The sequence below is a fragment of the Dreissena polymorpha genome, chromosome 5 (assembly GCF_020536995.1).
Source record: "Dreissena polymorpha isolate Duluth1 chromosome 5, UMN_Dpol_1.0, whole genome shotgun sequence".
Classification (NCBI taxonomy): domain Eukaryota; kingdom Metazoa; phylum Mollusca; class Bivalvia; order Myida; family Dreissenidae; genus Dreissena; species Dreissena polymorpha.
This window is the reverse complement of record NC_068359.1, coordinates 56781260-56809122: the sequence shown is the minus strand read 5'-3', so window position 1 is coordinate 56809122 and position 27863 is coordinate 56781260. Positions and strand designations below refer to the sequence as shown.

The following is a 27863-nucleotide window of genomic DNA, read 5'->3' as shown; positions in this document are numbered from 1 at the left end:
GGGAGGGTTGAGCGCTCACTAACCGGTTTAACCCCGCCACATACTTTATGTGTCTGTCCCAAGCCAGGAACCTGTAGTCCAGTGGGTATAGTTGTTTTTTATGTTCACTGTTATTCGTTTTACGTTTTTTTCAATAGATTAGGTTGATTTTTGTCCTTTATGAATTAATTTCACATCTTTTATTTCGGGGCCTTTTACAGCTTACTTCATGGTATGGGCTATATATATATATATATATATATATATATATATATATATATATGCCTATCATTGAAGACCTTGTGTTGACCTGTAGAAGTTTAATTGTTGGCTGCTTTAAATTTAGTGGATGGCTGTCTCATTGACAATCATACCACATCTCCTATTTTTATACTAACTCCAACATCAGTGAACGTTACATTGAAGAAGGATGATAATTTCCTAAAGGATATTTGTAAAACCAAGTACATGTACATTCGCAACTTAGTTCAGCATGAACAAGAAGTTCTGTAGACAAAACCATTTTTATACTGAATTTCTCGTAGGAACGTTAACCTTTGTTAAACTAAGTTCTGCTGTGGACACCTTTTTTGGTTGGTTTGTATGGTCATCAGATAAAATCCTAAAAGGCAACTACTACCTAATGATCATTTCACCAAAGTTTTTTTTAGCAAAAGAGTCCTTTAGATCTAATTTCCGTTTTGGCGGCCGTCTTGGTTGCATGGTGAGGCTATTGGATATAATTTTGTAAGCCGGCAACTCCAGGACTATTCCATCAAATTTTGGTCCAAATTGGGTGAGTGGTTCTAGACTACATGTATTTATACATGTAAATATTGTATTAATTTTGTTATCTGGATTTTCTTTTTGTAAACCAGTTTTGTTTTCTGGAATGTCTCTTGAATTTTAAGTCTCTCAAAACAAATTAGAAACAAAGGCAAAATGACACATATTTAATTCAATGTCAGATAATGTGAGTTCAAGCATAAATGAGCGGGCTAATTTCAGCACCAGTTTAATGTAGTCGATTCAAATCTACAAAGATTTTTTAACAGCAGTTCTTTTCATATGACTTTAAGTGTTGTAGATCTATGTGCATTGTATCTGGATCGATTGAGATTTAATTAAGGAAAATCTTCATTTTTATCAATACTTTGTTTAATTTGCAGAGATTCCTAGGTATGACCCATATGACCCCTTTACTTCACAAGTTATCATTGCATTGTATACAGAGTATGCAATAACATTTTAAGCTCTGGAGATAACAAAGAGAATTTTCAATTTATCAGAAATACAGATATTTTGCAATGGAGATATGAATTAAACCTTAAATCTGTGTTTGAATTTACCTGAACTAGGGTGGTCTCTGTTGTATTCTGCAACAATAGAATGCAAGTCGTCGTCACTAATATCTGTGTATGATGATCTGATCTGCATGTTGTTGGATCTTAATCTGCTATATAGTGTGTTGGGATGAAGGACACCACCTAGTAAACCTTTCTCTGCTATCTCTTTCACTGTATATCCCATATCAATTAGCTGTTGTAGTTTGCTGATGTCAATGTCACATAGATCTCTGCCACGTCCGTGAGGGTTTGGTACTGTGTCCTCTACAAGAGAGAAAAGTTTAAAATAATATTATACAAATAGGCATGTAATTTTAAAGTTTACATATGTAGCTTTTGTAAACTACAGACTCATGCAGTCAGAGGGTTGAGTCACGAGAGGGAAGCAGGAAACCAGTCATAAATTGCAACTGAATCAATTTCATGATTTGCAACAGTGTGATTTTTCTTGTGATTCAATAGGAACAATCAACATTAATCAGTCTTAAATACACATAGAAATGTCAAAAACACAAACAAAGATGCTTTCTATCTGTTAGGTATGATGGTATAAAAAGCTGCACTATACATGTTTTTTGAACATGCAGAAAATGAAATTACTCTGACGCACATAAAGTTTGTTCAGTCTGCTCTGTAACTTTACCATGAACTATAGTACTACATGTATGTATTTATTTCCATGTTATCTGATGGTTTGGTTTCGTAAACAAATGAAATTATAGGTACTTTAATGCTATAATAAAACCAGAGGCTCCCCGGAGCATGTAATCACCCACCAGAATTTAATTACAAAATATATCTAAATGCATATGGCTGACAACAGATCTATTAGGCAAAAATTTCCCACAGGATCATAGGATTTTAACAAAGTTTCAAAGTCAAACAAATGCTGGCTGATTTTCCAATAACACATTTTTTTTAAACAACTTCTGAAGAGGACCATCAAATGATCATTCACACACACACATAAATTCAATTGGCCTTCAAGTATCTAACAAGATGAATTTTATTTCCCATAGGATTTAATGTTAAACTATGTCCAGCTATGGCAGCCATCTTGTTTTACCGATCATCATCAACACATGGCTTCTTTAGAGGTCCATCCGATGATCATTCATGCATTAAATCAATTCAATTGACCTTGTAGTTTCTGACAAGAAGAATGTTATAAAATTTCCCATAGTGTTCAATGTAAAACTATGTCCAACTGCAGAGGCAATTCTATTTTTCCAATCGCCAAAAAAAACCCATAACTTTTGGGGTTTTTTATGTAGTGCAATAGACACTTTACCAAATCATTTTTACTCGTCCTAATATATGATTATTATTATCCATCTACATTTGTAGTATGGTTTGGTTTCATTAACTAATTTTGGTAGGAATAAAAGAAGAAATTTGGGATGCCGATAACTCCCACTGTCATAAGCATATCTTAATGCATTGATTTTCTGTCATTGTGGCCTAAGCAACTATATTGTCCAAAAAACAGAAAAAAGTAATTTATTATGTGTCTTTTATTGCACGAATCATAGTTGTATATGATAAGATGATATCATATAAAAAAAATCTGTAATTGATTTTAACATGCCGATAACTACTAATGTTGTTCTATTTAGCTTTTAAAACTTAAGTAATATAAACTTCCAGTGAGTCTAAACTGTGGCTGCAAACGATGAAAAACTTAGAGAAGAATGTGTCCATGGAACACAGATGCCCCCGCTAAATGTTAAATACCCCAAGTCCATCTGTAAACAGGAAGTGGTGACCCGATAAATCTGAAAATGCCATACACATTACAACTTGTCACGATAAAGCTGCATATTAAATTTCAAATGATTTCCTATTGTCACTGCAGAAATATGCTTGACGGAAATATAAGTGTTGTTATTGCTAAAAACAACTTAAGTCCATCGGTCAACAGGAAGTGGTAATCCGGTAAATCTGAAAATGCCTTACACCGTCCAACTCATCATGATGAAGCTGGATACTATATTTCAAATGATTCTCTTTAGCCATTGCAGAGTTATGCATGACGGAAATAGTTAGAGACGTACGGACGGACAGACATCAGTGAAACTTAATGCCCCCGTCGTTTTGACGACGGGGGCATAAAAATCCGTAATTTACCAGCGAGTTGAAAAAAAATAGCAAAATGATACAGGTTTATTTGGTCCACATTGAGAAAGCTATTCTGGCTCTATTCTGTTTTACAATTTTTAACAATAAGGCCAAAAAAAAAATATGTGTGTTTCCGGTTTCATGCCTGAAAAAAATAGGTTAGGTAGGTCGGAAAATTTTTTTTTTTTTTTTTTTTTTTGAAAATCGGTAAAATCCGGAAATTTTTCGGGGTTTCTCCGAGTCCGGTCCGGTATTACATACTCTCCAAACCGGAAGTTGTGAAATTTTTCATGTTGGTTTGCAAAACGTGGTTTTAACTCAAGTTTACCGCGATTCAGACAGATTTTTATCGTGAAACATGCTTAGTAAAAGACAAATCTCGATGTTTGACAACTTTTGGCGCTAAAATAAGGTAGGGTCGGACATGAACACAATTTTTTTTTGACAAGCTGAAAAAAATGTTAGGGTCGGGGCCAAAAAATAGGGTCGGTCGGGAAACCGGAAACACACATATTTTTTTTTTTGGCCTAAGAATAATCTGCCAATATTTATCCAATGATGTTTTATCAGTGACAAACAATATCAGAACAAAGAGCCTGTCAGAGGGGTACTATTTGTATGGTAATCTAGACTATTTTATAGAAACATTTTTTTTACAATAAAAAAAATAGTTAAATGATACATTTGGCACTTAATTTGTTTTCAATAAACAAACAGAAGTGGTAAATGAAATAAGAAATGATACCTTTGGCCAACTCTCTAATTTGAAAACAAATTTCCATTTCACATTTTGTTTAACAAACAAACTCCTGATTAGTAAATCATATTTCAATTGACAAAGAAAATTTATTAACATCAAAAGATTATACAATTAAGGAATGAATCCCAATTGTTTTTAAACAATAATCAACACCTTGAATGGAACTCTTTATAAATTTGTTAATTGTCACTGATTAAACATTTGATACTCTTTGCTTGTTGTTGTGAAAACAAAACTTACATGATCATAATTATATTGAGATGTGATTGTTGTGTTAAACATTAACAGAAAATAAAATTCATGTCAATTTTTTTTACATAAATGATAATATAGTAGATATTTTATTAGGCCAAAAAAAATGATTGTTGGTTTCCCCTAACCCGGACGGGTCAATTTTTAGGTGCCTGGTCATAACTTTTTTTTTGCTATTTGAAAAAAATAAAAATAAAAGTTTACCTGCCTGGTCTTTTCTACACATTGAGGTTGTAATTTATGTTGTTTTCATAAACAAAATTGTGTCATATTAGTTTTAAACTAAGCTTTAAGGGCAAACTGACACTTCAATTCAATATCTTTCACATGTTTAATTTGCATCTTTAGAAAAAAATAAAGCATTACACATTCCATTTAAGAATTAAAAAAAAAAAAAAAAAAATCCTGCCTGCCGGGTCTGATTTTTTTGTCCATGTTAGGGGAAACCAACAATCATTTTTCTTTGGCCTTAGATAAGACAGGAAATGGGGAGGTATAATATTGTGAAATATAGTGGTGCCAGAATAACATTTCAAGTCAGGCTTCATCCGTGACGGGCCACACGTGAATGGGAGTGGATCAACCTGTTTGTACTGATTAAAATACGGGGTTTCTGAGAAACACCTGGTTGAAAATTGTTTTTTTCCAGCTTTAATATATAATACAAGAGGACCCCATGTATTCCTACCTGGACAGCCTTTGAAAACAGACTATACATGAACATGCACGAAAATATCATAAACAGTATATCCATGGCGAGGGGAAGGCTTTTCATGGGGACTCAAGGATGAAGCAATTTTTACTCCGGGATATTGGGAATGTCGTTAAATTTCTTAAGGAATTAAGGAAAAATGTTATCAAGAATCTGGATTCCTATCCAGAATTTGGAAATTTTTTCAAATTTTACATCAGAATTATAAAATAAACACACAAGTTTCTTGTGAGAATTTAAAAACAGAAAATTTGATGTGAATAAAAACTTAAGATCAGTCCCAGCCAAACTCAATTTATTTTTACTGGACAGGAGGTCCTGTAATATCAAAACTTTTACAGGACCTTAAAAATTTTTACTGGACGGTCCTTTATTTATGTTTTGCATCAGAAAATATTATACTGGTCAGGAGGTCCTGTAAGTGTGGTCACCTTACTGGACCTCCAATTTTTTTACCAGTCATGTCCTGAGGTCCTGTGAGTTTGGCTGGGACTGTAAGATATGCATTGCGGTTTAGATCTATTTAAAACAATTTGCCTAACATTTTTTATACCTTTATCTGGAATTTGGGAATGAATTTAATTTAATCCAGGAAATCGGGAAAGGACTCAAAGGAGCAAAATAATAGGTACAGGATTTCGGGATGGGACTCCCTCCTTACCCCCTTTATGCATGACAGGCCAAAAAGTTTGTTATATTTAGCATTCTACTCACCATAACGATCAACTGAATGACTGCTGTGTTGAGCATGTTGAGTCAAATCAGGGAGACTATCTCTGACTAACACTACTGACTGGATGGTGCTCTTCAGTAAATCATCTGGGACGGTGTGGTCATTCTCAAGTCTCTGCAAGTTTGTAAGAAGACTGGCGATCTGGGTGCGAGCTGCAGAAACGTCAAGGTTGCCGTTCTGTTTGCCTCTCTGTACATCTCTGAGTGTTATTGAAACTCTTTCAAGAACACTGTCAGCTGTAGGTAAATGCGTGCGTTGTAACCGATCCATTGCAAAATTGTAAATGCGGTAGAAGATAATCCTTTCCTGTTTACGTTTGTTACGACGTTTCTGATTGGCTTAGGTCTTCCGGATCATTAACTGACCAATCAAAACAATTCGACTTTACAACTTAAGTAAAATTCCTTACTAAAGTTGAATTCGTGTAACTAAAAACATATTTTAAGTAGAAAAACCTATTTTAACGCAACTTAATTGAAAATAGTACAATTGATAGAGAAAATCCTTGTTAAGTTGAATTAATTCAACTTAAGTAAGAAAATTACCATTAAGCACCGTTAATGCATTTTCGGTGTTTTAATTAGCGTTAACGCCGCGGGAACCACAAAAACTACTTAAATTCATTTTAAGCAGCGTTAATTCGAATTAAGTAACTTAAATTGAATTTAAGTAGAGAAAAACCTAGTTTAAGTAACTTAAATTAGTTTTTCTCATTTTTGTGGTTCAGGCGTGCCATACATTGCAGGGATTCTGTTTTTTCTCTGACAATGAAAGATAAAACGTTGAAGCTCTATAGATTCTGACATGTAATGTTAATAGGTATGCTTGGTCTACTTTTACGAATAATCGTAGCAACACATTTAATAATTTCTTGAATAAATGGACAGTACCAGAACAAGTGCATTATATTTTCAACTTCAATGTTATATTATGTACATAGATTATTTGCAACAATTTTCAGTTTGTATGACAAGCTGCAATGTCTTTGTTTTGAATTAGTATTTTATAAATATGTTTCTCTTTTTTTGGGCTGGTTACTATTTTTTTAATGTAAGTTTGTAATATAGGTGCTTGAGTTGTTTTGTTAAAATTTAGAATGTCTTCAAATTTGTCAATATATTTCTTTATTATGTTTATTAATCCTTGATAGAAAAGGAAATTTACATCTGTTTCAACATGTGTATCCAAAGATATTTTGGAACTAAAACAGTTTCTTTCTACCAAAATATCTCTCACAAACCGAATAACTCTTTCATATAGATTTTTAATATAGCTATAGCTATTGTTAATTGTAAAATTATGATTATAAAATAGAGGCATATTCAGAATATAAACACAATTTATTATTTGCAATTTTTCAATATACAATATATGAAATTTCAAAACATCGAGGCAAAATTTATTTTTCAAGTGTAAACATATTTTCTCGGCATACATTTTACCAGTGTTGAATATTATTTTAAAATATTGTCAAGATTTTGCCAATGTATAGCAATTTTCTTCGCCTTTCACTAAATTCGTAATCCATGTTATAAATATGTATTTTTCAAACGAACATATATCAACCATATTTAACCCACCTCCATAATACTCCTTAACAATTACTTTTTTTTTAAATTGTGCTTGGCCCTGCCCAAATGAACTCATACAAGTGTTGTTCTATTGTTACATGGTGTTTTTTCTTGGTGTTTGCAGTGACACAAATAAGCGAGTAAGTAACGGTAGAAACAATGATTTGACAATTGTTATCTTACCTTGAGGAGTAATATTTCTGCGATTCTAATTACTTATTGAACATTTAATACTTTCGATTTAGTTTTCGAAATTTTTCATGACCATGTTGTCTAAATTATTAACAAACACTATCCCAATAACTTAGAAGTTAGTAGCTCCCCATGTCAGTTTGTATTTAGTTTTTGTGGATCTAGTACTATATTTCATAGAGCCTAACCAAATTTAAATAGTTTTTTCATAGGCTATGTTAAGTTCAGAGTATCATGAAAATTCAAGAAGCATGTCTAATGTACAATTAAGAGGTGATTCCGATCCGTTAAGAAATAAAAATGTATTATCAGTCAATGGATTTTATATTCTATGTAATTTATTATTGTACCTTTGATTTTGTGTTATCTCTTATTTTAATGACAAGAATTTCTGCACACAAAATAAAAATGTAAGCACTGATTGGGTCTCCTTGACGGCATCCCCTCTCTATACAGAAAATTTGACAAGAAACTATTTATTTGTATGGAGGCCATGGTATTATACAAGAACATAGATATCCATTTTTGAAGCAGTGGCCTGAAATGAAAAAAAAACCTAATAGTTGTTTGTATAAACTGGAAAGAAAAAGTATCGAATGCTTTTTCGAAATCGATTGTCATTAGTAATCCAGGTAAATTATTATCTTCAGCATGTTTCAATATATTTTTAAGTAATCTAATGTTTTCACCAATGAATGGACCTTTAATGAGACCTCCTTGATCTTTAGACTTCTCATTATAAAATTTCCCAATTTAATCCAAAATACTTTAGAGAATTCAGCTGTGAATCCATCAGAATCTGGTATTTTCTTACTTTTCATAATTTTAAGTGTTTTGGACACTTTTTCAATATTAAGCACCCCTTTTTTTGAGTCATATCGAACTTTATTCAATTTCGGTATATAAATATTTCAGTAAATAAATCGGTTTTTATATCGTATTTAATTTCGTTTTCATTTGTATTGTATGCGTAAAAGAATGAAACAGCTTCTTTTAAAATATCGTTTAGCTCTGTCAACTAAGCATAGTTTTCTAATTTAATAAAAGGTATCGACGTGTTTGTGTAGAAATTAGTTTCGAGCGAGTTTATGTATTTAGAGGGTTTTATCCATCTTCTATCCATTTAGCTCTGGAACGAATACCCTTTAAGTTTAATTTCCCTCACATATTCTTATTCATTTTGTAGTTCTCGAAGTTGTTCGGAATTATCTTCAGTCAATGATTGTTGAAGTATATGTATTTTCTTTATTCAAGTAGATTCATGGTATTTTGTTCTGTTACGCTTTATGTGACGAGAATGAATTTTTTCCTCTTATTTCCCTAAGGAATGTTTCTAGAAATAATTGGTCGTTGATAACATATTGCATGTCGCTGTTAGGAATATATTTTGGGTTTTCTAAGTTGTAGATAGAGATACAGAATTTTTATGGCTGTTAAGCATTTCTATCAAAGTATTAATGGAGTTTAAATAGTCAATATCCTTTAAGAGTGACTTATTGAATTTCCATAGGGCTCCCTTTTTCATGTACTATATCCTCAAAACTTATGTCTAAGTCCATGATGGAATGATCTGACTTATAACATAAATCGATAGTAGATTTTCTTATTTTGAATCAAGTCTAGCCTGTTGTAATGGTGTTAAACGTCTCCATGTCGGATAGTTCCATTAAGATATCTGATAATAGATTTCAGTGTTTTTCTTGCATTGCTATATTTTGATAATCTAAGTTAACATCTAGTACACAATTAAAGTATCCACATATTATATATATATATATATATATATATATATATATATATATATATATATATATATATATATAAATATATATCAGTGTGAAAATCTATTTTTTTTAACAGATCTGTAAAAAAAGTGGGCGTATCTTTATTGGGCACGTATAATGTACATAAAGTAAAGCTGTAAGTCGTATATGTCAAATCCAATAGTTAGTAGTTACCAATAGAGTATGGATCAAATTTATTTACTGTGATTGGTATGTTGTTGTTTTTTAAAACAAAATGCAAAAACCTCTTGAATTTTATTGCTCAAAACGAAAATGACATTCGGCATGCTATTCTGATAATATTGTATTATTCATTTCAGGAGTAAAGTGTTGCAGTGTCAGTTACATTAAGTGATAACATTTATTTAAAGAAAGGAAAAAAAACATCCCAGATAATATAATAATTTTCATCAACGTTCATATTTTTAATAATTAATCCACTACGCAACACGGGATGTTTGTAAAACATGCATGCCCCCATATGGGCTGTCAGTTGTAGTGGCAGCCATTGTGTGAATACGTTTTTTGTCATTGTGAACTGGTGGTGGTGGTGGTGGTATCTGGAAACTATTTTACTGTGTCGAGTCACCGTGACCTTGACCTTTGACCTAGTGACGTGATAATCACTAGGGGTCATCTGCCGGTCATGACCACTGTCCCTATGAAGTTTCGTGATCCCAGGCCTAAGCGTTCTTGAGTTATCATCCGGAAACCATTTTACTGCTTCAGGTCACTGTGACCTTTGACCTGAAAATCAATGGGGTAATCTGCCGGTCATGACAAATGTCCCTATTTAGTTTCGTGATCCCAGGCCTAAGCGTTCTTGAGTTATCATCCGGAAACCATTTTACTGCTTCAGGTCACTGTGGCCTTGACCTTTGACCTAGCGACCTGAAAAGCAATAGGGTCATCTGCCGCTCATGACCAATGTCCCTATAAAGTTTTATGATCCCAGGCGTAAGCGTTCTTGAGTGATCATCTGGAAACCATTTTCCTATTTCCAGTCAACCACTTTACTGCTTCAGGTCACTGTGACCTTGACCTTTGACCTAGTGACCTGAAAATCAATAGAAGTCATCTGCCGGTCATGACCAATGTCCCCATGAAGTTTCGTGATCCCAGGCCTAAGCGTTCTTGAGTTATCACCAGGAAACCATTTTACTGCTTCAGGTCACTGTGACCTTGACCTTTGACCTAGTGACCTGAAAATCAATAGGGGTCATCGGCCGGTCATGTCCAATGTCCCTATGAAGTTTCATGATCCCAGGCGTAAGCGTTCTTGAGTTATCATCCGGAAACCACTTTCCTATTTCCAGTCACTGTGACCTTGACCTGTGACCTTTGACCTAGTGACCTCAAAATTAATAAGGGTCATCTGCTGGTTATGATCAATGTACCTATGAAGTTTCATGATCATAGGCATAAGCGTTCTTGAGTTATCATTCGGAAACCATCTGGTAGACGGACCGACATGTGCAAAACAAAATACTCCCTCTTCTTCGAAGGGGGGCATAATAATTGTTCTCTATTTTTAGTAGCAAATAATTATACAGGTATACAGATTCACAGGTAATCTTAAAGTACCTTAAATACTGTAATGTATATTTCATGTATAACATGTAAATATCATCCGAATTCATTCCTCATCCGAATATCGGTGCACATTATTTTTGTTGTTCACATTTTGTCTATACAGTGCACTGCATTTAGCAAGATAATGTTCTCCAAGATCTAATATATTTATATATTTGTATTTACCTTGTGTTTAGTCCATTATATGTTGTTTGTTGTGAGAATAATCCAACATGTTCGAAATTCCTGCACTGTCAAAATCGTTGCAGCAATGTATATTGATGACGTCATACGTAGGAATATGGTGGAGTGTTATTGCATGCATTTGACTTTAAAATAGGCTGTAAAATTATAATATTCACTCCTCTATTTGTATAAAAAGATGATATTTATTATAACTTGCAAACTCTTCATTTATATTAACTGTTAAAACATACTAGTTTGCAGGGAACTATTTGAGACGCTTTTCATGCTGCAGCATTTCAAGTTTTCATGCTGCATCATTTAATATTGTATTTTTATACATGCATATTTAAAGGTGTCTATTGTTTCAGGTCATCAAACTTATTGCCTTCTTTGATTAAGATGTGATATTTATGATGATTGTCGATTTATTATAATTAGAAGTATATTCTTGTTTACATGTAACCGCATTACTTCCATACATGGTGCAGGATGCTGCAGGATTGTGATTGGCTGCAGCTGAATCTTTGGCTGCAGCCAAATCTGCAGCATCCGAAGGATATAAAAGGAGGTTCTCCGCACAGTTTTGGCAACAGTTGCTAACAACAAACATCACTGTTCGATCGATTGAAAATCCTTCCAAAAAGTAAGAAACAAACAGTAATACTCCATAAAACATTTTTATTTTACGAATTAGAAGTAATAATCAGAATTTGTTTGTTACATTAACTACTAACTACTGTTATTTAAGTTAAACAGACGTTTTTTAGTATTTAATAAAATATCAGTACTATTTATGATATTGACAACCTTAAAGCAGAGCAACTGTTCACCAAACGTCCATCCTTTTTAAGTCAACTCTAACAGTCTAGAGATATTATTGTATTATATAATGTCTAATGCTTGTCTGAATAAAGATGCATTATGTAAAACGTTAAACGGTCTCCGTCTTCCTTCTAAGAGTTTGTTGCTGGACTCAAACTCAAACTACAATTGAGCGCATAGAGATGAGCAATTGTATCTTGCATGTAAGGTAGCTTACAAATTGGTGTCAGAATATAGGGATCATTTTCTAAAGTGTTCCTCTTGAACAACACGCCTGGAAATAAAGAAACACTTTTAACACAATAATAGTCTTTGTTATTTTTATTTACGCTGTTCAGACAAAGTAAATTTTCATAATGGCTTTTCCTGATCCCGACGTTTCCTTCGATGTCCCGTCGGAGATAAAAACCGTTGATGAATTACGTAGTGATGAATCGAACAATAGTGCGCATGTGCATGGCGCACAGTCCCGACGACGACGCGACGATGCACCTCATGTTTCTTTGATGAATGCACTTAGTCCTGCGATGAGACGCTCGAGCTTTGATCGAACAAACAACAATCCACACGACTCACGCAGCACGTCATTTAACCATGGTGACACTAGTTATGAAACCGGACATGTATGACGGTAGCAGTTCGTACGAACAATACGCCTCGCATTTTGAGGACTGTTCGGAATTATCTGGGTGGGACAATCGCACAAAAGTCTTGATGTTGGCCGCCAGTTTGAGAGGCGCAGCCAGAAACTTCTACATGAGCCTCACAGACGACGAGCGCCGTAATTATTGTACGTTGACAACGCGTCTTTCCGAGCGTTTCGGTAACGACAGCAAACATCAATGTCTGTGGCTGAATAAATTAGAAAACAGACGACGTTCGAAGGGCGAAAGCATAGCGTCACTTGCAGACGATAAGCGTCAGCTTTGTCAAAAAGCTTACTCTGATCTGGATCATCGCTCGCAAGAAAAAACTAGCTCTGAATCAGCTTTACAAACTCGTTTCTACCGAAATGAAATTTCGCTGTATGGATCACAATTGTTTAACCATAAACGAGGCCGTCTCCGTAATTGAAAGGTACGAATCCATATTGGGGACGCCTTTACAATCAAACATAAAGGCAGTTGATTCAGACAAATGGTCTGACATTGAATCTGTTATTAAGCGAAGTGACGCGCGCCTTGACAAATTTGAAACGTCTGTTGTGCGTAAACCACAGGTAAACAGCAAGAGTGAGAAATCTTGCTTCGGGTGTAACTCTCGTGATCACTTCTGGGCATCGTGTCCACAAAACGCAAATCGCGGACCGCGACGTTATAGGGCGAATAGTACCCAAAGTGCAACCAATGACAGGTCCGCTAACCTACAGCATCCAGTTAAGGGCAACCCATCTGGGGCCCTCGTTCAGGGAAACTTTTAAATGCTGACTCTGAAGGCCGACAGTCAGCATTAGTACAAAATGGGCCTACATCGTCAAGTAAAGCTAGCGAAATTCACACCGCGCGAACAGGTTCACAATTTAATAGGTTTGATAATGGTTTTTATGTTACATGTAAACGTAGGTTCAAAACCCGTGAATTTCTTAATTGATTGCGGAGCAACAACATCTCTTCTTTCTGATAAAATGTTTTCATCACTTGGCTCTGAACGTTCTTTTCTACTCAGATCGGTGCCAAATGTACTAAAAACAGTAATTGGGGAACCAATGACAGTGACCGGAAGTGTTGACTTGATCGTTGAAATGTGCGGCGAGCGCTTTGATATTTAATTCGTTGTATGTGCAATCGAGGCCGATGGTATCTTAGGCCAAGACTTCTTGAAACAGCATGTTGATTGTATCAATTATAAGAGGTCGTGTTTGGTGATCGGTAATAATGCGGTTCCACTGTGGACTGGCGGTGCAGCCATTCAAGTGTGTAGAGTGGAAAGCATGCAAACTATATCAGTGCCAGCTCATACAAGAATGTCTATCCCCGTCAAAATCCCCATGAAAGAACATCTAGCTGAACTTGGTTATGTAGAGCATTCATTTGATCTTATGGCAAAGTCTGAAGTCGCTGTTATCGGTGGTATTGTTGATACATCTACTAACACTCTGAATATGCATTTACTTAACTATGGGAATTCTGATGTTAAAATCCACACGCATACAACTTTGGGTTTTTGTGAATCTTACTTTGAGCATGATTGTCTGTTTGAACGCATTGCGTCTGTACAGAAACTCAGTGGTATTGTTTCTCTCCCTGACCATCTTACTGACTTGTATGAACGGAGTTCCACACACCTGTCTGATTCTGAGAAACAAGGTCTTTATAAACTTCTTTGTAAATATCACACTACATTTTCAAAAGACTCTGGCGACATTGGGCATACAAATCTTGTCAAGCACAACATTAACACACAAGATGCTGCACCCATTCGTCAGCCACCAAGACGTCTGCCACTGGGCAAACGTGAAGTCGAAAGAGAAGAGATAAGTAAAAGGTTCGAACGTGGCATTATTGAGCCATCAAGTAGTGCATGGGCGAGCCCAGTTGTGTTGATTACCAAGAAAGACGGCACCCCAAGGTTTTGTATTGATTATCGTAGGCTAAATGACGTCACTGTTAAAGATGCTTATCCACTTCCCAGAGTTGATGATTGTATAGATGCATTGTCTGGTTCAAAATATTTCAGTTCTCTCGACTTGAATAGTGGATACTGGCAGGTTACCATGAAGTCTGAAGACAAAGACAAGACAGCCTTTGCTACAACAATGGGTCTTTATCAGTTCACAGTCCTCAGTTTTGGTTTAGCAAACGCTCCAAGTACTTTCGAGCTACTTATGGAGAACGTATTAAGAGGTTTGCAATGGGTTGAATGCCTTTTGTACATGGATGACATAATTATTCCAAGTAAGACTGTCAGTGAAGGTTTATCCAGGCTTGAGCATATTCTGCAGCGACTTCAACAAGCAAATCTTAAGTTAAAACCTTCCAAATGTGTTTTGTTCCAAAAACAGGTGAAGTTCCTTGGTCATCTTGTTTCTGAGGATGGTGTTGCAACTGATCCCGACAAAATTACTGCTGTCCAAAACTGGCCTACTCCTCGCAGCGCAGAAGATGTCCGATCTTTTCTTGGACTTTGTTCGTATTACAGACGGTTTATCGAGAACTTTGCCAAAATTGCACGTCCATTGCATAAAGTTACAGAGAAAAACTGTAAATTTGAATGATCTGATGAATGTTTGAAAGCTTTTGACACTCTGAAAACTGCTTTGACTTCAGCTCCAATCCTTGGTTTTCCTACCCCCGATTCAAAATTTGTTTTGGATACTGATGCATCAGATAAAACCACAGGAGCAGTGTTGTCACAAATACAGAATGGTCAAGAAATCGTTATTTCATATCACAGCAAAGGTTTAAATAAACACGAGCAAAACTACTGTGTAACTCGTAAAGAGCTTCTTGCAGTTATTTATGCCTTAAACGCTTTCCATCACTATTTTTATGGTCAGCCAGTGTTACTTCGTACAGATAATGCAGCTGTATCATGGATGCGAAATCTGAAGCGTCCTACAGGCCAAGTTGCAAGATGGCTCGAGACTTTAGGAACTTACAACTTAATAGTTACCCATCGTGCGGGTTCGAGTCATGGCAATGCAGATGCGTTATCACGGTCTCCTTGCTCAAAGTGGGCCACACAGGAGAGTAGAAACACCACTAGCGATGATGCTGACGAACACTGTGATTCTGAGGTATGCAGGGTTGTTCCTGTTGTTGCAGCAACAGTCATTGATCCATCAACAACGTTGCCAGATTCTTCAACTGCACGCACTGTTACAAGGTCCATGTCCACGTCTGATCCCATTCCAAAACCCACTATGGCCACTGACTGGACTTCTTCTCGTATAGGTGCAGCTCAATTAGATGACCCATCCTTAAAAGTAATCATTCGGTCTTTGCAAGCCTCCATTAGGCCAAGCTGGCAAGAAATCAGCGGCCACAATTCACATACTAAAACGTTTTGGAGAATGTGGGACCGTCTTTTGCTTGATTCCAATGTTCTTTACCGCACCAGGTATGAAGGCGAAGAATGCCGAAGGCAAATAGTTGTACCAGATTCACAGCGGAGTGAAGTTTTGCGATATTTTCATGATATCCCTAGTGCTGGTCACCTTGGTGCTGAAAAAATGCTGAACAAAGTACGACAAACATTTTACTTGCCTGGCATGAAAGCAGATGTGGAAAACCATCCAAGCCTCCAAAAGAACCTCTTGGTGAAGCTAAAGTGTATGGGCCAATGGAACGCATTGCTGTTGATATATATGGGCCACTCCCTAGAACAGATTCTAACAATGCTTTCATACTAGTTATATGTGACTGTTTTACTAAATGGACTTTAGCCATTGCACTACCCAATCAAGAGGCCATAACAGTGACTAAAGCATTTGTTGATCACTTTGTTTCACGATTTGGAGTTCCATTAACAATTCACTCTGATCTTAGAAGTAACTTCACATCAAAACTATTTTCTGACATGTGTGATCTGCTGCAAATTCACCCTACTAAATCCACTGCACAGCACCCTCAGGCGAATGGCGTAGTGGAACGCTTCAATCGTACACTTGGCAGCATGTTGTCCATGCACTGTAACAAGACTCAGCGAAATTGGAATGACTTCTTGCAGCAAGTCATGATGGCATACCGTTCTTCCATACATGCAAGTACCGGTCAGACCCCCAATAAGATGACCCTTGGTCGAGATGTAGTTCTCACTCTTCAGGCATTAATTGGCTTACCTCCTCAGTCTAATGAACAAATGGATCAACAATCATATGCTTCATACGTTCAGTCGCTTCATGAAGAGCTTGAGAAAATCCACTTAGTTGCACGCAAAGCCCTACATACTAAGTCAAAGTATCAAAAGCGCCACTATGACCTTCGTGCCAAAAAGCGAGTGTTGTCAGTTGGTGATGGTGTTTGGGTGAACGACTCAACAAAGCGTCTCGGTGTGTGCACAAAACTTGCTTCGCAGTGGCATGGTCCTTATTTGGTCACAAAACGAATTGACGATCTTGTGTATCTTGTAAAGAGGTTACTTAAGACTCCAGCCAAAGCCATTCACATCGACAGGCTAGTTCGGTATAGAGGGTCACATGTACCCGCATGGTTCCACAAAGCACTTCCTGTGGAATAAACCAAACACAAATATAAAATGGCAATGTGTAAATGAAGCAAAGTATTGTTTATTAGTTTAATTTAATGTTTTAGTAAATGCTGTTCATGTTTTAGTAAATTATTGTTGTCCATAAGTATAGTTAGAAGATGCTAGCATATATTAGCATCCTTTTATTTTAAAATTATACAACACAAGCCCATGTATTGATTGCTTGTAGTGGCATTCAGTGAACAGGGATAAAACACACACACACACACACACACACACACCGATTGAGATGAGCTTATGACTGGAAAAGTGAAAAAGACATACACAAATAGCATTGCCTAAGGAGCTTGTTCCTGTATTGCACATTTGGGTACTGTGTCTAAGAGAGACACTTTACTTTTGAGCAGTTGCGATAAAAGTTCGGCTGTGAGAACGGTTTACAGATTATAATGAGCGCTCAACAGAGAACGCAGCGGCCTGATCAACCGTGATCCTTTCTCAACTGTATTTGTCGATGAGAAACCGTTATTGCGAACTAGTCCAGTATAAATGCGTTTATATGGATTGTTGAGATCGCTTCTGAAAAATGATGGATACTGCGAACAGTTGCTCAGTCAATGGTTATATGCATTTTTTTAGCCACATAACAATGTCATGTTCATCTCGAGATCTGTTTTTCCAGATTCTGCCATGGATTGCGAGGTGTGTGGCACTGCTTTCCACAGCAAACGGGATCTTAGAAACCATCTGGCAAAAACCGACCATCGCCGCATGAGGTATATCTTCCTGTGGTGCGTTGGCAAGCATCCAAGAGAATTCAAGTCCGACTGGAACCTGAGGCGCCATATCAGGGCTCATCACCCACATGAGCACGACCATACACTAAAGGAATTTCCACGACTGCTATCTTCAGAAAACTCCTTCTACTTCTCCACAAATCCCAAAGTTCATCTTCTGACCAATCCCACTCCAAATCCTTCGCATTCAGAGGCCATTGAAGCCAGACGAGTGGTTACTAAATGGGCTGCAGGACGCGTTCCTGGGATCACCCGATGGATCGAATGCTGGAATTCGTTGACTTCATTTTCTTCAACATCATCCGTGTCAACTCCACCAATCAACAACCCAGAGCTTATCCTGAAATCCGTGACTATGGATAGCACTGGATGCACCATCATTTGCTGTTCCAATGCTACTTACATCAAAGCCAAAGTCCCACTCTCCGCATTGACTGATGCTCGTTTGGTAAGCCGTTTGGTACGACGTATGAATGCACTGCCTAAAGAAGTATTTATTCCCTCAGGTCATGGGGAACTAGGAAATCCATCCCATCATACTTCTATTACATCATTACTTGGACTTCAACCCAACCAGATTGAATCTGTGGTAGTCCTCCATCTTCCCACCTTCACGTCAAGAAAATCTCCTGATCTTGCCGCCACAGCATCTTCACATTCAAGTCCATCACTCCCTACACAAGCCTTTGTTCCAGTCGCTTTGCCTACCGTCACTCCTGCTGCCGTTTACACATTGTCTTTCATACCCGATGCAGCAACTTCATCTACAACTGATGTCCTCTTTCCCAAATCAACATCTGATATGCATACTGTTCAAACACCTGAGTCTACGCCAGTCCCAAAACATCTGATCATTGATGAACATCCAACTCAACTTAGTTTTGACTACAATGACCTACGCAGTCCCACACCAGTCTCAATATCCTCCCCGCAACGCACCGAAGACCTAGAGACCAGTGATCGTCAGCCAATATCAGCAGTGTTACCGTCATACTCCAGCTCCCCATTCTACAACCCCGTTTCACCTACACCAGTTTCTCATGGGAACACATCATCAACGCCAAACTATGAGCCTGCAGAAGTACCAACACAAACACAGTCCTCCAAGAACAAATCAGCTTTCAGAATTCCTCCTGTCTACATCCCCACACCACGCCATTCCTCGGTCAAAGAAGTCCTCAAGAAGAAGGCCCATTCGCTTCTTCTCGAAGGCCGACTTCCATTTCTTCCACCAGCTCGACGAGAATGGAATGATGTTCCTGTCAACAGTATCCAGATAACTCCAACTATCTCCTGGCCACCTGCTGAATGGTCTTGCTGGGCTCCTGATCAGAAGACGCTTTATTACGAGTTTGTCGCTATGACATTCCATGCGCACACTACGCCGCTTCCAAGATCTCTCCTGAGGGCTAGATACAATTTTCTTGCACTCCCTGGAAGCCTTGATCTTCAAAACGACGCCCTTGCAGCAACAATGAAACAGAACTTCAATCTTGTTCGACTGATTGCCCTCGATAAAGATCCAACTACACCAGATGTCAGTCCTGTCCGTCTTTGATGCCCTTCCCCGTGACTCCTCTCTTGATAATCTCCTTGCCCGCCTGAAGGATGTGCCACTTCGTCTGAAGAAACAGAAGAAGAATTAAGTATATTTTTACATGTACAGTGGTAAACATTTTTCAATGTTAAGTATTGTCATAAGTTAACATATTTCATTAACATTATTGTTATTGTTGTCTTTTAAATTTGTTATTGTAGTAAACATTCAAAATTCAGGAGAATTTTATTCCTTAAGGTGGGGGATATGTAATGTATATTTCAGGTATAACATGTACATAACATCCGAATTCATTCCTCATCCGAATATCGGTGCACATTATTTTTGTTATTCACATTTTGTCTATACAGTGCACTGCATTTAGCAAGATAATGTTCTCCAAGATCTAAGGTCCTTTATAGGTCGCTGTGGTGTAATGGATATGGTGTCCGCCTAGCGACCGGGAGGTCACGGGTTCGATCCCCACCGTGGGGGCGTTCTTTAGATCTTCCCCAAAGACACCAAGTACTGGTTCTAGGCCCAGGAAACGGACTCGAGAGCATTTATATAAGCCTTAGGCTTCTATGCAATCGAGCTAAAATAAATAGGTTTAAACTAAAAATCCAACATGTTCGAAATTCCTGCACTGTCAAAATCGTTGCAGCAATGTATATTGATGACGTCATACGTAGGAATATGGTGGAGTGTTATTGCATGCATTTGACTTTAAAATAGGCTGTTAAATTATAATATTCACTCCTCTATTTGTATAAAAAGATGATATTTATTATAACTTGCAAACTCTTCATTTATATTAACTGTTAAAACATAATAGTTTGCAGGGAACTATTTGAGACGCTGGATGCGTAAGAATTTCTTAAGTTTTCATGCTGCAGCATTTAATATTGTATTGTTATACATGCATATTTTAAGATGTCTATTGTTTCAAGTAATCAAACTTATTGCCTTCTTTGATTAAGATGTGATATTTATGATAATTGTCGATTCATTATAATTAGAAGTATATTCTTGTTTACATGTAACCGCATTACTTCCATATATGGTGCAGGATGCTGCAGGATTGTGATCACAGCACAGTTTTGGCAACAGTTGCTAACAACAAACATCACTGTTCGATCGATTGAAAATCCTTCCAAAAAGTAAGAAACAAACAGTAATACTCCATAAAACATTTTTATTTTACGAATTAGAAGTAATAATCAGAATTTGTTTGTTACATTAACTACTAACTACTGGTATTTAAGTTAAACGAACTGTTTTTAGTATTTAATAAAATATCAGTACTATTTATGATATTGACAACCTTAAAGCAGAGCAACTGTTCACCAAACGTCCATCCTTTTTAAGTCAACTCTAACAGTCTAGAAATATTATTGTATTATATAATGTTTAATGCATGTCTGAATAAATATGCATTATGTAAAACGTTAAACGGTCTCCGTCTTCCTTCTAAGAGTTTGTTGCTGGACTCAAACTCAAACTACAATTGAGCGCATAGAGATGAGCAATTGTATCTTACATGTAAGGTAGCTTACAATACTTGTATGCCCAAAAGTATCAATGTGTGCTTGGCTTGACCATAAAATGTCATTTTCATTATGGTTCAGTTGTATGGTTTCATATATGAAATTTTATGCACACATAAAAGGTTTTATGAATCGAACTTGGTTCTAAGTTATGTAAAGACGCGGGGTGGATTGGAACTGTGCCAATAGATTGCCTAATGTTGCATAACGCTCAGCCAATCGGGCGCCGGGGTCCGAGACACGTGACCACGCGCTTAGCGTCTTTTCGCAGACAAAGCAAAGCGCCCTTCTTTCAGTCTTAGAGAACGCTGTTAGCAGAAAGTTGCTAGAAAAATTATCGTACCCCCATTCCGCCTCCGCTAAATACATTTATATATATATATATATATATATATATATATATATATATATATATATATATATATATATATATATATATATATATATATATATATATATATATATATAATTAAATAAAAAATATTTAAAAAAATAAAATTGTGAGTGTGTGTGTGAGGAAAAACTCGAGGTATATCGTTATGTTATCGTTTGTTTAATAACAACGCTTCACTTGCTTGCGTTGGTTTATGATCGGTGGCAGCCTGACTTTGGGTGCATTTTAGTGTCTCGTGCGAATTCCTTTGTTCGGAATCTCAAGATGGCGGCGCCCATAAAGGCGCAATTGTTTGAACATTCGTTTGTTTCACGTTTGAAAGATTTCATTCGGTCTAAAGATGAACTTAATTACCGTCTGGGCCTACAACTCGGGACAATGGTGCAGTTCAACGGTTTTCCAGGAGCTCAAGCGCGGTCATTAATCGGAAAATGGAATTCGTTGCGGATTATTCTCCAGAGATTTTGCTCCTGCTCGCGGGTACTAACGATTTGTACGAGGACGTTTCGGTGGAATCCATCGAAGAACAAACTTGTGACATTGTGCATGCAGCAATATAAAACATTAAAGTAGCAAAGGTCATTGTTTGCCAAGTACTTCATCGTTGCGAACCTACAATCTGGACTAGGTTCCCAGTGGATTTGCATTGGTTCAATGCCAGAGTGGACAAGTTAAATTCATCATTGAACACAACACTTAAGTCGTGCTTTCCCAACAAGGCTTTTCTATGGAGGGTGAAGGGATTCTGGTCTCCGGAAACGAAGAACAAGAATTTTGCGTCAGATGGCTGCCACCTTTCTGATGACGGGCAATGCATGCTACTGTCGAATATCCGGGCAGCTATTACAGCTGCTCACCTTCAATCTCTCAAATAGAAGCTAAGTATTTTTTGCCTGTCGTTTAAGGTGACGGATTGACTCTTGTTTATCATCGTTGTTTGCCACTGCTTATTAATTTGGGCGTCCTTGTCTATTAAATTGATTTAAGGGCATAGGGGCAGATATTCCCTTTTGTTTGCAAGTGGCTTTTATTTCTGGGAACTATGGTTTAGTAATCCCAATTTGTTTGCTTATGGCTATCATTGTCGGGACCTGCGGTGCAGATATTCCGATTTGTTTGCCAATGGCTATTATTTATGGGACCTGCGGTGCAGTTACCCCAATTTGTTTGCTTATGGCTATCATTTACGGGACCTGCGGTGCAGATATTCCGATTTGTCTGCCAGTGGCTATTAGTAATGGGACCTGCGGTGCAGTTACCCCAATTTGTTTGCTTATGGCTATCATTTACGGGACCACAGGTCCTCAAATAACCTCAATATGTCCAAACCTAAAATCATGCAAAGACAACCCATCACTACTTTCTTCAAAATTACAAGAGGAAATAGATAGCAAAAGAATTAAGGGTCCTTTCATAGATCGACCCTTACAAAATCTTCGTTTGAGTCCAATCGGTTTGGTTCCTAAAAAAATAAGAACCTGGTCAGTACAGACTTCAGAACCTCAGTTATCCTGACGGAAATTCAGTCAACACATTTATTGACAGAAATTTTCCCTAACCCAGCTGACTCTTTCCTAATTAAAAAGCTACTATATTCGTAGAGGCACCTGTGAAGATAAACATGTCCGTTTAATCTAAATGAACTTCAGCTGGTGATTTCCTCTACCCGAAATTTGCGAAAGACGCTACTATTTAGTTTTTTACTCTGCTATGATTTTAGTTTCATTTTTTGGTTTGTTTCACGCAGGAGAAGTTTCGCTGTCAAACACTGGTTTGAACAACGTCTTACATAAAGAGGGTTTACAGTTAAACCATGATGGGGGTAAAGTATCTTCTGTAACAATCAAAACAAGGGCCTTTAAACATTCCGCAGGACGTGCAGGCAACAACCTCGAGTTATTTGTCCCGTTAGAGCTTTAGTAAAGTATCTAAGCAAGTCAACAGGTCATCAAGGTCCTCTTTTCCACCACTCTGACTGTACTCCAATCACAACAGTAGACTTCCGTTCCATTCTAAGGAAATCGGTTAAGGCAGCACACTTGGATTGCAACAAGTACACCTGTCACTCACTCAGGATAGGAGGCGCCACGCACGCTCATCTTTCAAATATGCCGCACTCTCAAATTCGTCAACTAGGTCGTTGGCGCTCCAACGCGAACAAAAAATACATAAGAGTTAAACCTTTGGCCGTCTCAGGCATTGCTCCTTGCTCCTATGAATTCTGTCCAAGACATATGGTGTGCCGATCCTTATACATGTAAATGCCATACTGTGATGAAGCAGATGGCAAATTCATTTTTTTATGTTCATGTTCTTGTTAGACAAAAGCCCCACTGTGATTAAGCAGGAGTCTACTTTTGTCCCTACAGGAGTTTCCTATGCTGTTTATGTTCATGTCCCTGTTGGACAAAAGTCCCACTGTGATTAAGCAGGGGTCTACTTTTGTTCCAACAGGAGTTTCATATGCTGTTTATGTTCATGTCTTTGTGGACAAAATCCCCGCTGTGATTAAGCAGGGGTCTACTTTTGTTCCTGCAAGAATTTCATATATGCTGTTCATGTTCAAGCCCTTGTTGGACAAAAGTCCCACTGTGATTAAGCAGGGGTCTACTTTTGTTCCAATGGGAGTTTCATATGCTGTTCATGTTCATGTCCCTGTTGGACAAAAGCCCCACTGTGATTAAGCAGGGGTCTACTTTTGTTCCAACATGAGTTTCATATGCTGTTTATGTTCATGTCCTTGTTGGTCAAAAGCCCCACTGTGATTAAGCAGGGGTCTTCTTTTGTTCCAACAAGGAAATTAATTTTCTTTCCCTAAACACCGGGTTTTGCACATTGTTGTTAAAGTTGTATAACAGCATTTCAATTGTGTTCTGTTCACTAAAATCGGCGGTTACTTGCAGCGATTTTAATATTATATTGTTATCTGCCGGCTATGTCGACTCTGTAGCCTCACTGTGTCTGAGCAGAAGTCTGCGACGATTAAGTTGTAATAGCCATGTAAATATCCTTGAAATGTTAATTCCACTGTTGTTTTAGTTTTTCATTGTAAGTCATTTCTTATCCGGTAATAAGGAACATCAACAATTACGTTATTCTGATAGCCTTTTAGCCATGAATATTTTGTATATAATTATTCATTCTCTTAAAGCACTGTAGTCAATTTAGTCAATTGGTTCTATCAGAGTTTCGATATGTTCTATCATGCTCTTAAGCTGAATACTTAATGCCACCGGGGGTTCCAGCTAGGCGAGCGTGAAACTGGCGGGTTTCTTGCTTGCCCAGCAGGGTAGAAGGGAACTTGTCATAAATCTATTGGATTAATTTAGATGTTTTGTTTAAGTTTATGACATTTTGCAATAAATGTCCTTTTCACTCAGACTGGTTTTCTGTACTTTCTTTGTTACTCCGTCCTAATCCCTTGGTGGTGATAGGTCGCTATTTAAGTGGAAAGGCGATTCATAAATGAAATTTTATGCACACATAAAAGGTTTTATGAATCGAACTTGGTTCTAAGTTATGTAAAGACGCGGGGCGGATTGGAATTGTGCCAATAAGTTGCCTAATGTTGCATAACTATCAGCCAATCGGGCGCTGGGGTCCGAGTCACGTGACCACGCGCTTAGCGTCTTTTCGCAGACAAAGCAAAGCGCCCTTCTCTCAGTCTTAGAGAACGCTGTTAGCAGAAAGTTGCAAGAAAAGTTATCGTACCTCCATTCCGCCTCCGCTAAATACATATATATATATATATATATATATATATATATATATATATATATATATATATATATATATATATATATAAAATTTTTTTTTGCTCATTCATAATACCTTCTTTATGTGTTTTTGACTAATGCCTTTTACATTGTCATGCATATTTATGCAGTTGTAAATATGCCTTTTATTATGTACCTTCAGGTATGCTTTGCCTTTATATGTAATAATGCGTGTTTTTTGCTTGCCCAGCAGGGTAGAAGGGAACTTGTCATAAATCTATTGGATTAATTTAGATGTTTTGTTTAAGTTTATTACATTTTGCAATAAATGTCCTTTTCACTCAGACTGGTTTTCTGTACTTTCTTCGTTACTCCGTCCTAATCCCTTGGTGGTGATAAGTCGCTATTAAAGTGGAAAGGCGATTCATAAATAAAATGTATATATATATATTTTAGCAGGTTTAGAAATTATCTCCCTTTAAAAACTAATTACTTCCCTTGATTTTGTTTTTTGACCTTGAAGGATGACGCTGACCTTGAACCTTTACCACTCAAAATGTGCAGCTTCATGAGATACACATGCATACCAAATACTAAGTTGCTATCTTCAATATTGCCTAAGTTATGACCAACGTTAAAGTTTTCGGACGGACACACATACGGACGGACAGACGGACTGACAGTTCAACTTCTATATGGCACCCTACCGGGCGCTTAAAAACGGAATATAATGTGGACACGCAGAACAAACAGGATTTGATCAATAATAACTATTAAAATTTTATTTTTTTCCACAAAATTTACAAATAACATAACAGAAAACGATGTGTGAAACAACAAATGGTATGGACAAAACAGTTAACCGCCATGTTCTCAGAACGGGTAAGTGAGAATTTAACAAAATCATATTTGAAACCTACGACAACTTTGTGTTCTTAAGGAAATATCTTTCCTGAAAGATATTTCCTTAAGAACATTACTAACGGTGACTGAATGACTTGTGAACACATATGGTAGTCATGACAATAACAGAATACAAGTCCAGAGATCCCATGTAAGTTTGTAGAACCAGTCAAACACCGACATGCCCCGATTAAAATTAATTAGAACATTACACAAAATGTAACAAAAACATGAAAACAATGTAACACCGACATGCTCCGATTAAAACTAATTAGAACATTGCACAAAATGTAACAAAAACATGAAAACAATGTAAAATAAAACATGCATGCCCCCCATATGGGCTCTCCGTTGTAGTGACAGCCATTGCGTGAATATGTTTTTTGTCACTGTAAACTTGACCTTTGACCTAGTGACCTCAAAATCGATAGGGGTCATCTGCAAGTCATGATCAATATAACTATGAAGTTTCATGATCCTAGGCATAAGCGTTCTTGAGTTATCATCCGGAAACCATTTTACTATTTCGGGTCACCATGACCTTGACCTTTGACATAGTGACCTCGAAATCAAAAGGGGTCAACTGAGAGTCATGATCAATGTACCTATGAAGTTTCATGATCGTAGCCATTAGCGTTCTTGAGTTTTTATCCGGAAACCATTTTACTAGTTCAGGTCACCGTGACCTTGACCTTGGATATAGTGACCTGAAAGTCAATAGGGGTCAACTACGGGTCATGATCAATCTACCTATCAAGTTTCATGATCCTAGGCATAAGCGTTCTTGAGTTATCAATCGGAAACCATTTTACTATTTCGGGTCACCGTGACCTTGACCTTTGACCTAGTGACCTGAAAATCAATAGGGGTCATCTGCGAGTCATGATAAATGTACCTATGAAGTTTCATGATCATAGGCATAAGCGTTCTTGAGTTATCATCTAGAAACCATTTTACTATTTTGGGTCACCGTGACCTTGACCTTTGACCTAGTGACCTGAAAATCGATAGAGGTCATCTGCAAGCCGTTATCAATCTACCTACGAAATTTCATGATTCTAGGCCTAAGCGTTCTTGAGTTATCATCCGGAAACCATTTTACTATTTCGGATCACTGTTACCTTTACCTTTGACCTAGTGACCTGAAAATCAATAGGGGTCATCTGCGAGTCATGATCAATCTACCTATCAAGTTTCATGATCCTAGGCCTAAGCGTTCTTGAGTTATCATCCGGAAACCATTTGACTATTTCGGGTCACTGTGACCTTGACCTTTGATCTAGTGACCTGAAAATCTATAGGGGTCATCTGCGAATCATAATCAATCTACCTATCAAGTTTCATGATCCTAGGCCTAAGCGTTCTTGAGTTATCATCCGGAAACCATTTTACTATTTCGGGTCACCGTGACCTTGACCTTTGACCTAGTGATCTCAAAATTAATAGGGGTCATCTGCGAGTCATGATCAATGTACCTATGAAGTTTCATGATCCTAGGCCCAAGCATTCGAGAGTTATCAGTCGGAAACCACCCGGTGGACGGACCGACCGACAGACCGACATGTGCAATGCAATATACCCCCTCTTCTTTGATGGGGGCATAATAGTTTTGGATAAGGAAAGTTTATTTTATCTAGACATACTTATTTCACAAAATCTACATGTACACATACTTATTACAAATACATATATGTTAAGCATATAATTTAGGAAAGAAACAAACATCCCAGATATAATAAGAATTTTCATCAACATTTATGTGTTACTAATATCAATTACATTCATTTAAAACAT

General features: G+C 37.1%; 1 protein-coding gene across 4 annotated transcripts in view; it reads right to left on the bottom strand.

Moving 5' to 3' along the window:
* The window catches only part of LOC127830974 (uncharacterized), a 357196-nt gene that overhangs the window by 261984 nt on the left and 67349 nt on the right, over nucleotides 1-27863 (bottom strand). The window lies entirely within an intron of this gene.